The 16,704-nt window shown below is 42.3% G+C and overlaps 2 pseudogenes; one reads left to right on the forward strand and one right to left on the reverse strand.

The window, feature by feature from the left end:
* Positions 1–571: 571 nt before the first annotated feature.
* LOC148523817 (uncharacterized) overlaps positions 572–16,704 on the reverse strand; it is a 33,551-nt pseudogene continuing 17,418 nt past the window's right edge.
* On the forward strand, positions 9,386–9,503 carry LOC148523818 (5S ribosomal RNA; annotated as a pseudogene).

The following is a 16,704-nucleotide window of genomic DNA, read 5'->3' on the forward strand; positions in this document are numbered from 1 at the left end:
ATCTCTTCATGGTCTACATCTGGAACCTCGAGCTTGCTGCCAGGTCTCCCTACGAGGTGGCAAGGGGACACTGGTATCCAAAAAATCCAGCCAGCTGGGGACTGAAACAGCAGGCAAACCGAGAGAAGAACAAAACTGGGGTAATTCAGCAGATTCTCGAAGAATATGGAGTTTCCCCACATGCTTTACTTGTACACTTAACGGAAAACCCCAGCGGAATTTTATGTCCCGCTTGTGCAATTCCTCTGTGAGCGGACGGAGAAGGCGCCTCTGTTGTAGCGTTGACCATGAGAGATCCGGGAAAATCTGTACTGCACATCCATTGAAGTTGATCTCCTTTGTTTGCCTGGCTTGTCGTAGAATTTGTTCCTTTACTGTATAGTAGTGCAATTGGCAGATAATGTCTCTGGGTCTTTCAGAGGGCATACCTTTGGGGCGCAATGCCCTATGAGCTTTATCAAATTGGATCCTAGCATCCGGGTTAGCGTGCAAAAGTTCATTAAATATTTTAGTGAGAGCATCTTCAATTCCTGACTGAGGAATATTTTCAGGGACCCCACGAATCCGCAAATCATTTCGCCGGGACCCTGTTGTCAACATCATCCAGTCTATGCTGCATCTCCAACAATATACGGGAGTGGTGAGAGAGCAAATCGTTGTAGTCACCTAGCTGGGTATCCACAGATTCCACATGATCTTCCAAGGAAACCACTCTCTCTGTTATGTGAGTAAGGTCTGAACGGATGGAGGAGATGTGAGTCTGGACTGTTTCCTGAATCCATTTTTCTAGTAATTGTAAATCTTGTGGAATGTCCTGCCGAGTCGGTAACGACCGTAAATGTTGCAGGATCTCCCCAATATCAAATGGATTAGCAGGGACAGGTGGGGTTAGATGAGGTACAGCCTCCATCTGAGCCACCTGAGGCCATATGTGGAGAGGTAGTTCCTGGTGGTGTACCAGACGCAGGTGCTGAAATGCCAAAAAGTGTATGGAAAGCAGTGTTAGATGATGGCTTAACTGGAGTAGCAGCAGGGCATTTAGCTATATTCCGTCTCCCAATGAGGAAACATATCAAAGCAGACTGACGTAATGAGGAAAAGATGGATTACCAGGCATAGCAGAAAATGGGTGTCATATTTCAGATTCCCCTCAGTGCCATATATTTATATCTTAGCTGAAGCTGTCAGGACATGCATTCTAGTGCTTAAGGTCCACTGAGTGCAGGGAGGCCCCCAATCTTGCACAGAAGCTCCCCCAAGGCAATTTATCAATTAAAGTTGTATTGCCTTAACACTGTAGTGGACAAACCAGAGTCCCCAGGAATCAGTACAAGGTAGAAGACACTGGGCAAAAAACAGCCTGGGCAGCTCTCAGATATACTCAAATGTACTTCTTATGCAGCAGACTTTATACGGAGAGACCTCTATTAGAGAAGGGAGATCACAAGATGGCTACCACCCGCGATTCACAGCTCTTATCGTGGCCACTTCCCAGGGGTCCCAGAGGTTCCAGGTGGATGTATGGCATCTTACCTGGGGTCCTGGCAATGCAGAGTAGGGCTGCAGAGGAAAGGCAAGTCGTAGTGAAGTCAAGCAGCAGCCGCGACAGCACTGGTCCGGGAAGCGCCGGCAGGACTCAAAATTTAGCCCGCGGCTTCGGAAGGCAGCGTAGGCCGTGCGATCCCTGGAGCCACAGATCCACTCACGGAGCTCAGAGAGGAGGGGAGCGAATCCACAGGGGGTCATGTAGGGACAGAGGACCATGGGGCCCAAAGAATAGAGGAACTTTCCCGGGAGCTGGAAGAAGGCACGTATGCACTGCCTGACAGCCAGGCCATGCCCCCTAATTAACTATTTTAAATAATTTCTTTATATATAATAAAATATACTCATTTAATTAACTTCCCTCAACTTTACCTATTATTTCACTATCCCCACGCAACTCTCCCAGTCCCATTTACCTATTCCTAATGTACTTATTTTCTTTGTGATGTTGCCCTGTAATCCTCCTATGTGCTGTAGCCACTCTATCATCAAATGCAGTAGGTGGGCATGTGAACTTCTGAAACTTATAAATGCAGGTAACAGGTCCCTCTGCTGTGAGGAAAAGTGACCACCACAGAGGAGGTAGGGACCATTCACTGCAGCAATAGGTTACACAGCCTCAACCATGTGAAGAGAGGAAGAGTAATGTGCTCCTGTTCTGACACTCCTGTCCCCTGATAGGTGCTGTTGTTAATATTGCTTCTTCCCCCTGGCTATGCCACTGTAGTAATGAATGCTGTGTTCAATATGTTGTCTAATACTTGGTACAATATAAGCAGTAATCATGACTGGGTACAGTACAAGGTCTAATTCTTGTGCTTTCATTTCAGGTCACTTAGAATACTATTAGAGATAAAATATATAAACTGTTTTATTAAAATTTGTATGATAATTCTTCCATACAATTTTGACATTTTGATGAAAACAATGTCACAAGTGGAATAATAATTGTATACAATGGGCTAGTAAAAATGTATTAAGCGCGTCCATTCAGAGCAAGCATAATTAAAATTGTCATAGAAGTTATCCACCTTATGTACCAGATTTATTTATAATATACATCCGTAATGGCAATCCCCCAATCTCATGATTATGACTACAATATCAGAAACATTCCATAAATGCTAACTTTTCTATTGCTTCTAAAAGTTCCCAACCACAAACTACCACATACCTATGATTCACCAACAGCTAATCTTTGTTTCCAAATATATTTATACAAGGCAACCAAAAACAATCTTTTTGTGCAAAACTTAGAATTCAGTGTTAAAGCTACAATGCAATTATATTTTGGATCATTCAGATTCCATTTTGTATTCAGTTATCCATATTACAAGCTACAGAGACAATACAAACTCTAATGTATATATATATTTATTGATCAACTAGCTGAAGTATCCTTCCTTGCACGGGTTTAAATCTTTAAGTTATTAAGTTTTATTATGTGATTCATCCAAATTCATCCAGTGAAAGGCTCCCTGGGTCAAAAATCTGCCTGGCGCACTGTGCCATGAGGTATGACTGGGACCCCAACCACTCCATTAGGCATCCCAGACCAATTTCCACCCCTCTGTGAAGTTTTCATCCAAATCCATCCAGTGGATGGCCCAGAACATGCTCCCCGGGTCAAAGTTCTGTTCTGCCCAGCATCCCCAGTTTAAAGTTCTGCCCAGTGTACACCAGCAGGAGGTCTGACCAGGGCCTCAACCTCCTAGTATGTCTTCTGGGATCCAATCTTACCAAATCCATCTAGTGGAAAGCTCAGAACAGGCTCCCCTGCTCAAAGTTCTGCCCAGTATATATCAACAAGAGGTCCGACCAGGACCAGAACTCCCCTAAAACCTGGCCAGGATCCAACTGGACCACCTTGCATTGGTTTCATCCCAATCTGTCGCTATGTCGCTTTGTTGCATAGTCGATATGTGGTCTAATAGCTTACATTTTTGATACTAAACTATGTAAGATTTGGCAGCATTATGTTGCTGGCGCAGGGGCTCATTATCACGCTTTGCTGGATTTTAAAACTGCTTTTGCTGCTACTAATAAGTACCCTGTTTATTATAATGGCTCTGTGTTTTGCATTAATAAATCCATTTAATTTTTTGCATTAATATCAGTCCGTTGGCCTCTGTTAGCCCTTATGAACCTGCAAATACAATGTGCTATTAAATCGTTATGACCGAGCACAAATCCATCACTGAACACTGCTACTGACAATAGTATTAACTTTCAAAACTCAAAACTGCTTGGAAAGTACATTGTAATTATTTCATAATAAATATATTCCAATGGAATATGTAATTTGTCAATATTACATTTGTTACTAATTCCCCTTTGTTCACTTTCTCTTCTAAGGTCCCACAAATATATATTTGTAGATTGGGATAATAAAAATTAATGTTAAGGAAAAAGGAAACATGCAGAAGTTATGTGATTTTCCACAATAACGTTTTACTTTTATAAAGTTAATTTTGTACTAATAAAAAAACATTTACAATTCTCTATTTATTCAGAGATAATGATGAAATGCATGTATAGAATAAATTGTATATCATGCTTACTATGCCACTATTAAAAGTAGGTGTGTGCACCGGCCACTTTTCGTGTTTTGTGTTTTGGTTTTGGATCTGGATCTTTCTTCGTGTTTTGGATCTGGATTGGTTTTGCCAAAACCACCCTTCCGTGTTTTGGGTTCTGGATTTTGTGTTTTGGATCTGTTTGTTTTTTTTAAAAAGCATAAAAACAGCTAAAATCACAGAATGTGTTGGTTTTTCTGCTCCTATGCTATTATTAACCTCAATAACCTTAATTTCCACTATTTTCCAGTCTATTCTGAACACCTCACACCTCACAATAGTGTTTTTATGTCCAAAAGGTTGCACCGAGGTAGCTGGATGACTATGCTAAGCGACACGAGTGGGCGGCACAAACACGTAACCCATCTAGGAGTGATACTGCAGTGGCAGACAGGATGGCAGTTTGAAAAACTAGGCCCCAAACTGTACATAATGCAAAGAAAAAAAAGAGGTGCAAGATGGAATTGTCCTTGGGCCCTCCCACTCACCCTTATGTTGTATAAACAGGACATGCACACTTTAACAAAGCAATCATTTCAGCGCCAGGGTCTGCCACACAACTGTGGCTGAAATGATTGGTTCGTTTGGGCCCCCACAAAACAAGCTGGCAATTAATCAGTCCCTGCACAAACTGGCTCTACGGAGGCAAGATGTCGTCCTCATCCTCCTCATCTACCGATTCCTCACCCTCTTCAGTGTTGTGTACATCCTCATCCTCACAGAGTATTAACTCCCTGGAAGAGTTGATAATTCATTTTTATGAACATCATCTTCTCCACATTTTGTGGAAGCAACCTCCTACGCCTTTCGCTGACAAGGTTCCCGGCTGCACTAAACACTCTTTTGGAGTACACACTGGAGGGGGGGCAACTCAGGTAAAATAGAGCCAGTTTGTACAGGGGCCTCCAAATTGCCTCTTTTTCCTGCCAGTACAGGTATGGACTGTCTGACATGCCTACTTGGATGCTGTCACCGATGTAATCCTCCACCATTCTGTCAATGGTGACAGTATCATATGTAGTGACAGTAGACATGTCAGAAATTGAAGCCAGGTCCTTCAGTCCGGACCAGATGTCCAAACTTGGTCCTGCCTGCCCTGCATCATCGCCAGTGGGTTGCTTAGGATACCTAAGTTTTTTCCTGGCAGCCCCAGTTGCGGGAGAAAATGAAGAAGGAGCTGTTGATGTGTCACGTTCCGCTTCAGCTGACAGTGTTTTCACCAGCAAGTCTTTGCACCTCTGCAGGCTTGTGTCGGCCGGAAAGAGAGACACCACATAGGCTTTAAACCTAGGATCGAGCACGGTGGTCAAAATGTAGTGGTCTGATTTCAACAGATTGACCACCCTGGAATCCTGGCAAAGCGAATGAAGGGCTTCATCCACAAGTCCCACATGCCGAGCGGAATCGCTCCATCTTAGCTCATCCTTCACTTTCTCCAGCTGCTTCTGCAAAAGCCTGATGAGGGGAATGACCTGACTCAAGCTGGCAATGTCTGAACCAACTTCACATGTGGCAAGTTCGAAGGGCTGGAGAACCTTGCACAACATGGAAATCATTCTCCACTGCGCTTGAGTCAGGTGCATACCCCCTCCTTTGCCTATGTCATAGGTGGATGTATAGGCTTGAATGGCCTTTTGCTGCTCCTCCATCCTCTGAAGCATATAGAGGGTTGAGTTCCACCACGTCACAACCTCTTGCTTCAGGTGATGGCGGGGCAGGTTCAAGAGTGTTTGCTGGTGCTCCAGTCTTCAGCACGCAGTCGCTGAATGTCAAAAGTGGCCAGAAATTTTTCGGGCCACCCAAAGCGTCTCCTGCACGCCCCTGTCGCTTTTCAGAAAATTCTGCACCACCAAGTTTATTGTGTGAGCAAAACATGGGACGTGCTGGAATTTGCCCAGATGTAATGCCCACACAATATTGGTAGCGTTGTCAGATATCACAAATCCCCAGGAGAGACTAAGTGGGGTAAGCCACTGGGCGATGATTTCCCTCAGTTTCTCTAAGAGGTTGTCGGCGGTGTGCCTCTTACTGAAACCGGTGATACACAGCGTAGCCTGCCTTGGAATGAGCTGGCGTTTCTGAGATGCTGCTACTGGTGATGCTGCTGCTGTTGCTGCATAAGGTGATACATCTACCCAGTGGGCTGTCACAGTCATATAGTCCTTAGTCTGCCCTGTTCCACTTGTCCACATGTCCGTGGTTAAGTGGACATTGGGTACAACCGCATTTTTCAGGATACTGAGGACTCTTTTTCTGACGTTTCTGTACAGTCTCGGTATCGCCTGCCTAGTGAAATGCAACCTAGACGGGATTTGGAACCGGGGACACACTACCTCCATCAATTGTCTAAATCCCACTGCACTAATGGCGGATACCGGACGCACGTCTAACACCAACATAGCAGTCAAGGCCTCAGTTATACGTTTTGCTTGAGGATGACTGCTGTCGTACTTCATCCTCCTCGCTAAGGACTGTTGGAGGGTCAATTGTTTAGTAAAAGTAGTGGTGTTCCTACTTCCTCTCTGGGATGATGAACGACTCCCAGCAGCAGCAACAGCAGCAGTGGCAGCAGGAGGCGTAGCAATGCAGGATCCTCCGGAGGAATCCCAGAGTCAGTCATGCCAGTGACATGGCCTGCAGGACTACTTCCTATCCTGAATAAGGAGGAAATTGACGAGGAGGGAGTTGATGGTGTGGTTTGCAGGCGCTTGGATACAACAGGACAATGAGATTTAGGTGTCCCTGGACTGCTTACGGTCTTAGCCAAAGTTTCTGCGCACACAATTCACAAACACAGAAAATATTTTTTTAATTTGTTTGGAGTGTACTTTGGGGGTTACAGCACCCTTTAACGGTCAAGCCAGCCGGCCCTTTACTTATGACACAGGCGCACGCTTGGCACTACTTTGTTGATGCACGTGCGGCTACTGCGCACACAATTCACAAACACAGAAAATATTTTTTTATTTTGTTTGGAGTGTACTTTGGGGGTTACAGCACCCTTTAACGCTCAAGCCAGCCCGCCCTTTACTTATGACACAGGCGCACGCTTGGCACTACTTTGTTGATGCACGTGCGGCTACTGCGCACACAATTCACAAACACAGAAAATATTTTTTTATTTTGTTTGGAGTGTACTTTGGGGGTTACAGCACCCTTTAACGGTCAAGCCAGCTGGCCCTTTACTTATGACATAGACCCACGCTTGGCACTACTTTGTTGATACACGTGCGGCTAATGCGCACACAATTCACAAACACAGAAAATATTTTTTTATTTTGTTTGGAGTGTACTTTGGGGGTTACAGCACCCTTTAACGGTCAAGCCAGCTGGCCCTTTACTTATGACACAGGTGCACGCTTGGCACTACTTTGTTGATGCACGTGCGGCTACTGCGCACACAATTCACAAACACAGAAAATATTTTTTTTTTTTGCACTTGGGGGGAGCACCCCTAATGGACAGAGCACCCCCTGGACAACACTACAGCACCCCTTTAGGACTGAGACACTGCACAGGACTTTGGAGTGGACACAGCCCCTATGGACAACTGACTGCACAACACAGTCCAGCCAGCCCCTATGGACTTTGGAGGAGTGGACACAGCCCATATGGACAACAGCAGCACAGCACAACACAGCCAGCCCCTATGGACTTTGGAGGAGTGGACACAGCCCCTATGGACAACAGCAGCACAGCACAACACAGCCAGCCCCTATGGACTTTGGAGGAGTGGACACATCCCCTATGGACAACAGCAGCACAGCACAACACAGCCAGCCCCTATGGACTTTGGAGGAGTGGACACAGCCCCTATGGACAACAGCAGCACAGCGCAGCACAGTACAACACTACACTGCACTACACTACACTACACTACACTACACAGCCCAGCCAGCCCTAACTCCCACCCTCCCTCTTCACTGTCCACAGCCGAGTGAGAAAATGGCGCCGACGCGGGTTCCTTATATAGGATCCAAAACCCGCGAGACCCGGAAGGCGGGATGATGACGTTTTGCCTCGATTTCAGATCCGAGTCAGGCGGGAGAAGTCGAGCCTGACTCGGATCGGCCTCGGATCGGGGGGCTCGGGGGGGTTCGGATTTCAGAAATCCGAACCCGCTCACCCCTAATTAAAAGTCATAAATGACATAGGAAACATATATACTTCATTTATCATATATTCATGAATTTGTGCAAATATAAAAAATATTTTTATCTAGCGTACAAAGCAGCATTATAAGCTACTAATGGACTGTCAATGGATGAAAACCCGAAGTTAATGTATATTAGAAGTTCATAACCTTTTCTAATGTGGTACCCATTAATGGATGCACTTAGATATGAATTTTACCTTTTTAGACCGGATATCATATTTAATGCTAGCACAACAGCATCCTAACATGTTCTTAATGGTAGCAAGGCATTTTAGTTTCTCTGAGGAGGCCAGAAAAAAGAACCACATGCGCTCCTGAGAATTATAATTCATACATATATATTTTCTGTTTTGAACATAAAATTGTAATGATCAAGGACCTTTGACATTTTAGCCATAATGCTAAAATATAAAAAACAGTGTTGATGTGATAGAAATTACAATAGAATTTAAAAATAAAATTCATTATTTATTAAAAGCATATACAATAAACACTTGTGACAGCAATAATCTAACATTATGTACCGTTACTTGCTTTAGATATTCATGTCTAGTAATCATGGTATTATTGTAATAAAGAAACAGATTTCAGCACTTATTGGATATAAAACCATAAAGTAAGTCACAATTTCAACAATCTAATAAAACATAGTTGTGATAAACATGTATCTTTTTCCTGTATCCTGATATCCTATATCTGATTTCTTATATCCACTATACTGTATGTCTGTCATTTACTTATTTACATGCGGCATTAAATATGTGGGCAAAACTAAGAGAGCATATCAGAAACATCAAAATAAAATTGAAAGCCACATGGTTTCAAGACATTTTATCTCACAACACGGATCCAATCATTCAAAGCTATTGAACATGTCACGTTAGGTGAGAGGGGATGGGACCTGAGCAACAAGTTATCAAAGCGGGAGATGTTATGGATATTCGAGCTACTTACCCTAACTCCAACGGACTTCAATGATAATTATGAGATAGCTCAGTTTTTATGAACAATTAATTTCTTAATAACCTTCTTCCGTTTTAGCTAGTTCTTTTAAATTTTCCAAGACCGGAGCCCCATACATGGATAAAATCTTAAGTCCTATTAATCTTTCTACAGCCATACCAACATGTAAATGCCCAATCTCGTCTGATCTTGGATGCTAAGCATAGTTGGGCTGGGTTAGTATTGGGATGGGGACCTCCCAGGAATACCAGGAGCTGTAGTCATCAGATACATAAACAATAAATCTGGTTTACATACTCTTTTGTCGGGCTCTTGGTCTTGTTTTTTTCCTTGTTTTAGCCTATTTTAATGTTGACTGAGATGTATCCTTCTTGATCCAGGCTAATTCAACTTAACACTAAATTATGGTTTATAGGTAATGAGTTTGTTCTCAAAAAATGATCTGTGGGATAGTTATTTTTTTATTATTTTTTCATGTATGCGGGATTGTCCCCCATATACATGTGGTCCAATGTGGGTGTCTCCACTTATAAAAAAAAGCCCTATTGGTTTATATTTTCTATATACAGGTTGAGTCTCCCATATCCAAAATGCTTGGGACCAGGGGTATTAGGGATAATGGAATATTCTGTAATTTGGAATATTTGTTTATCATAATGAAATATCTTGGGAATGAGACCCCACACCTTCTACACATAGCCGGAAGGTAATTTTATACAATATTTTCAATAATTTTGTGGCTCAAGCAAAGTTTGTGTACAGAAATGAAATTCATTTATGTTTCATATACACCTTATACAGTACACACAGCCTGAAGGCAATTTTATAGAATATTTTTAATATTTTGTGCCTTAGACAGTTTGTGTACATTGAACCATCAAAAATCAAAGGTTTCATTATCTCAGTAATGCCAAAATAATTCCATATTTCTGAAAATTCCGTATTTCAGAATATTTGGATATGGGAGACTCAACCTGTATACGCTTTTCTAATTTATGTTTTGACTACATAGGAATCATCTAAAAAGAATCTTTGAAATATTGGTCACAGGCACAACAGAATCGTGGCCTCTCTAAAAACGACCCTACATACTATTGGGAATAAAAGCTTCTCTGAGCAGGTTGATGTCATCTTCGGGAAGTTATACAGAGATAACGTCATCAGCATACAACAAAATGGCCAACGCTAATAAAGCACCTATAGTGAAGACAAAGAATCCGGTAAAATGGCCACCACAACTACATCGGGATTTAACAAAATGTCCACCACTATTAAGTACTGCTAGTGAAGAAAAGGGATCCAGAAAAATGGCCGCCACAACTAAAATATGGGCGCACATGTGCAATAGATGCACTATGATGGGCTAAAGCGACGTCCATCCCACCCGAACAGAGCAGTGGCACAAGGATACACCGTGAATATCTAGTACTGGTGGAAGTGATGTCACATCCGCCCTATGATTTTTAGCCCAATTTATACACATATAAGCCCCAGTTATATGTGTAATGATAATTACATATGATAGCGCCCTTAGAGTAAGGGCTTAACATAATTTGTAGTCCTGTTAGAAGGCTTCTATTGAACTTTCTGTGCAAGATATAGGATATTCGTCACCCGGAAGTGACATCATAACAAACCCTTCCCAGTTACAGAGCTCATCAGGCAAAGGGATATGGAAGAGCATAAAACCCCTTCAGTAGCCGTACCTGGAAGTGACCTGAGTGAGGGCAGAAGTGGAGATTTCTGCCCACACTTTCCACAAAAATATCATGCCATGCTACGGGCATGATGGCTCGCTTCGCTCGCAACAAGAATATATTCCCCTGCTATGCCCACTTGAATGGTAGGGAATGACATTGGACACTGGCAGATGACATCATCGTACATCTACAGAAGGGGATCTATCTCTTCCCAAAGGGGTATAAATACAGGGACATTACACATGAAGGACATCCCCTTGAAGAAGTCTAGATATCAGATGAAACGCATTGAGACAGTGCTATCTTGCCTTCCTGGACCTTCCTAACCTTAAATTGAGATAAGCTCAATACTGGGGGTTTTTTGCTACCATTTTTTATATTTTTATCTTACTTATTTTATTGTGTTGTATATGTTTCTTACTGTGCAAACTGAAGCACTGAAAACACTTTAAATCCACTTCACCTACCTGCATTCTCACTAATGGTGACTAGCATGTTGTATTGCAGCATGAACTACAGCCCACACCTTCTCCATACACCCTCCTGTGTGAAATGACACTAGGGAGGGACTTACATGCAATCTATAACACGCAAAGCCTGTTTTTGAGATCCGAGTTCCAAACCTAGGGCCTGATTCACTATGGATCACAATTGCGATTATGCACACAGTCTGACTGTGATTAATGCTAATCCATTGCGATCGCTATGCCGTCGCAGCACGGGACGCCCACCTTACCTAACACACATCCATAATACTGTGCAAAACCATCGGTAACATTGACTACCATCGGAGCCTCACGCACACTTGCACAAGGTCAGACCTTACTCAGAAATTGCTAACCTTCCGGTACGCAGTGAGAGCACAGGCTGCCTATGCCAACGCAGTGGATAATTTATACACGCCCCTGCAACGGCGTTCGGATGTACTGGCATGCCTGCGATTTGCCGACCACCCCCCTGTCACCTCCCTCAAACAGCAATTCCTGTCAATCACTCTGCGATGGGTCTGTGTAGTCACTGCAATCACGAAGTTTGGGTGTGTTCGGTTTTCAGCAAAACCAAACTGCTTATCTCTAGTCTAAATGTGGGCCTAAATGTGTGTGTGCGTCAGTGTGTGCGCGCGTGTGTGTGGGTGTCTTTGATGTATGTATGACTATGAGAGACAGGGAGGAAAGAAAACATTAGTTTTATCCATTATTATTTAAAATATTTTCAGCATATAAAAAGCCATGATATTCCCTCTTGTAAACTCTAATGAAAGATCTTCTTTTATCACCAGCTTCCTTCTGCTTTGTGCTCATTCATGTTACATTTAAAGCCTCCTGGAGGGACTGCTGTGGCCTTGGTAACAACATGATATAAAATTTCTTGAGAGAGCTAATATTATTGATCTTCTGGTTTAGGATTCTCTCTTGCAAAGCTGCGAGAAGAGCATATAGTTATACTGTAAAACTGAAATCTGCACTTTGGTAGAAATGTCATATGATTAAATAAAAGAAAATGCCTGATAAGGAATGTAACTTGGAGTGAAAATTAAATTTGACAATGATATGACATTGCAAAAAACACATAAATGCTATCAAGGGTCTGGTCCAGACTGCGGCATTATGATGCCCATTTGCTGACCATGCTACACAATATGACTGGCTGAATAGACAATATGGGTCACTCACAACAGTACAATTACATTGCTTAATGGCTGAGAAGGAGTCTGACTTGTTTCCCTCACAGGACCATGGATGTGATCTGCGCATGTCAGGCAATGCTAGCAACTAGTTGTACCTTTAGTTCCCTGATTTTTTTAGCAGAGCCGTAATGAGACTTTTTGGTGCCCTGTGCCAGAAAGAGCATTGGCGCCCCCCTCATTTTTCAAAGGGACATAATGCACCCAAAAAAGGGCCATGGCTTCATGGGGAAGGGCCAGGGAAGAGATAGGAGAGGCCGGGAGATGCTGGGGATGAAATAAGAGGAAGCTACAAGCAAGAATGATAATAAACAGAAATTTGACAGGCCCAAACAGCACCCCCTGACCTGTGGTAGCCTGTGCAATGGCACCGGCCACACTACCCTAGCTACGGCCCTGCCTAGGCAGCATTTGATAGTGAGCATATCTATTACCTCTAGTTCCATTTCTGGACAGCATCATTTCTGTGTAATAGAACTTGGGCCATTGGCCTGGAGCCTGCCTGCAGCCGCCATGCTTCATCAGGGAATGGGCAATGACAGGACATAGGGCCTGATTCAGCAAGGATCGCAGTTGCTAATACGCACATAATCAGCAGGTTGTTGCGTTCTGCGTATGCATTGCAGTGTGCGTGCGCGAACACTCCACTGTGATCAGGACTGTGATCGCAGTGACTACGCAGACCCATCACAGAGTGATTGTCAGGAAGTGCAGTTTGTGTGTGGTGATGGGGAGGTGGTCGGGCAAACACAAGCGTGCCAGTGTGGTTCAACGGCATTGCAGGGGTGTGCATAAATTAGCCGTCGCGATAGCATAATCAGCCTGAGGTCTCATAGCATGCACTGTAGCAAGCAGTTCACCAGTGAGGTCTTACCTGCCTTATATGTGCGTATGGATCCGATGGTACTCGATGTTACCGATTATTTCTCTATTGTGCTAAAGTATACAGATGTAAGTAAGGGGGAGTGGGCGTCCTTAAGTTAGGCTGCGTTTGCAATGACAATACAATTATTTGCATATCACCGCTGATATTAGCAACTGGGTTAGCAGAATAGTGATCCTTGCTGAATCAGGCCCATAGTACTCATTGCAGCTCCCTCCTGCTGCTTCTCTATGGTGAGACACCCGGGGGTCAGAATAGCATGTGCTTAACCATGATTGGAGGAGCCCAGCAAACATGCTCCTCTGACCCGAGTAGGGGGGCCAGGCTACATCGACTTGTACAAGTCTTGATCTTCAGTTCTAGCAGTATGTAGGATGAGGGAACTGCAGGAAGCTCCACATCAAGGTGAGAGGGGGTAATGCTACAAGGGAGTACACCCACTGTGTGTGTAGTATGTGTGTGTATATGTTTCTATGTGTAACTGTGTGTAACCCTGTCTGTAACTGTGTGTGTATGTCTCTATATGTAACCCTGTATGTAACTGTGTGTGTATGTCTCTATATGTAAATTTGTCTGTATGTGTGTGTATGTTTCTATATGTAACCTTGTCTGTATGCATGTTTGTATGTCTCCATATGTAACCCTTCTGCGCGTCTCTATATGTAACCCTGTATGTATGCATGTATGTATGTGGTTGTCTCTCTATGTAACTCTGCCTGTATGTTTGTTTGTATTTTTCATGTGAAGCCTATATATTTTAAGTCCTGTGGGGGTCAATGTGTTTGTTTTTTTCCTATCGGGGCCTATGTGTGTTTTTTCCATTTGAAGCCTGTTTTTTTATTTTTTTCTTGTGGGGGCCAATGTGTTCGGTGGTAATTGTAAATGTAATTGTTTTCATTTTTGTTCATACGAAACTTACATGTTTTTTTTCCTGTGGGACCCTATGTGATTGTTTTTCTTTCTTTCAGGGGCCTAGGTGTTTTATTATTTTTTTTCTATCGTAGCCAATGTGATTGTTTTTCTCCTATTGGGGCCTATGTGTGTATTTTATGTGAAACCTATGTGTTTAATTATTTTCCTGTGAGAGCCTATGTGCTTACTACGGATTCTGTATTATGAGGTGCATATTGGAACACTTTTGAAAAGGGAACCCACTATTCCACCTTGAACTAGATTATTATAAACTGCACAATTACAACTATTTGTATAAGTAATGCATGCCAAGTTTAAATGAAATGCGATAAGAACATATAAATTTGAGGGTTTATTCCACCAAGGGACACCAAATTCTTGTGTCCAAAACAAATTATTTACAGACTGTGTTCAATTTATCTATGGAAGTGGACATGAGCATGTGCACTTAAATGAAAATAGGTACATTTTCCCAAGGACACTAGTTGGACCTCAGCAGTACTGTATAGGCACAAAAATACACCATACTAAGCACAACAAATTACAGTACATATTTTTCTAGTGGGATATTTTTATGATTTGGCAGGAGGAGAAACTGAACACATTGAATGGCATTCCTATACTTTGTATGGCATTATAAGGCTTTTAACTCACACAAAATAACAAGAACATACAGCAATTAAAAATGACAGAAAGCAAGGCACAATGCCCATATAATTATGTGAAAGATGGCTTAAAGGTGTCATAATCCATCTTTGAAAGTGAGTCATTTGTGCTGGCAAACTTCTGCAGCAGCAGCTCAGCTATACTAGGGATTACGTTACCCAAAACCACTGGGAAAGCAGGAACTTGTAGGAGAAGTTTAGGCATGAAGGCGATAGCGCCAGGGGCGGGCACACATGTGCAGATGAGAGAGAGTAAGACAGGCGAGAAACCGCAAAGTGAGCAGCGAGAAGGTTGCAGCGGTTGTGAGATACTAGCCTCCATTAACAGGTTAAGCTGCAATTCTTCTTCAATAGGCTGTCCCATGTGATACTCAGCAACAGCTTTTGCTGACTGTGGGTTTTATTAAATAGGAAAAAGCTCTAAACACATGTTTTTGGCAATAACAAGAATAGTGGCATACCTTCCAACATGACCCATTCAGGAGGGACAAAATGCTCTGTTCCTGGACTTCCTTTTTGATTTATGATTGCCATCACCTCTGTTGAAACTAGAGATGAGTGATTTAGTTTTACTAGGTTTTGTTTGGATCTCCAAAATTGCATCAAATTGGCTATCAGGCTCTCACATGTTTTGGATAGCCAATAAAATAAATCTGAAATAATCCGAACTTGCGCTAATTTGGTGAAAAGAACCAAATCAAAACTGAACCACTCATCTCTAGTTAAAACACTTTTCTTATCAATTGACTTGTTTAACACAAGTGATGACAATCATAAATTAAGAGGGAAGTCCCTCCTGGAATGGATCACGTTAGGAGGTATGTACAGTAGTGATGTATTCAAAAGGGAGCTAGTGGGGTGATGGGTGTGGAGAGGTATACAGTCAGATGTGGGGATAAGGAATGAACTTCCCTTTTGTAGTGCGCTGTTGAGCTTCAATGCAATTTAGGAATATGAAATGACATAAAACACATATACTCGTAGTGCAATACTATCTGAAGTTAATAATAGAAATGAAAATAAGGGACAAACTTTCCTTTGGTAGTGCATAGTTTATCTTCAGTACAGTTCAGGTACGGTATATGAAAAAAATTATATAAATTGTTTAAACCAATATACTTTTCATCTTTAGTATGAAACCATACTCACGATAGTGACAAGATATAAAATAAAAAGATATTTATTAAAGCTTAAACATATAAAATATCTCAACAGGAGATAGATAACAATGAATGAAATTACAAAATATTTCAAACTAGGGCCTATCACCAGAAAGGTGAGTTAAACGGACATGTAGTATAAAGTCCGAGGGTCCGGATTCTCAAACCTTATTTTTATTCATCACTTAGTCAGTGTATTGTCCTTCTTGCTTTAGGGTGCAAGGAGATTAAGGTGACTTAATCTCTTTGGACCCCAAAGCACTACTGCATGTAAATTTGACTCACCTTACTGGTAACAGTAACAGTTCCTAGTTGGAACTACAGTATTTTGTACTTTCATTCATTTTCTATCTCCTGTTGAGATATTTTATATCTTTAAGCTTTAATAAATAAATATGGTTTTATACCATTTCATATTCCTGCATTGAAGCTCAATGATGCACTACAGAAAAGTTAATTC

This window comes from Taudactylus pleione, unplaced genomic scaffold (genome assembly GCF_031769625.1).
Source record: "Taudactylus pleione unplaced genomic scaffold, aTauple2 ptg000127l, whole genome shotgun sequence".
In the NCBI taxonomy this organism is placed as follows: Eukaryota; Metazoa; Chordata; class Amphibia; order Anura; family Myobatrachidae; genus Taudactylus; species Taudactylus pleione.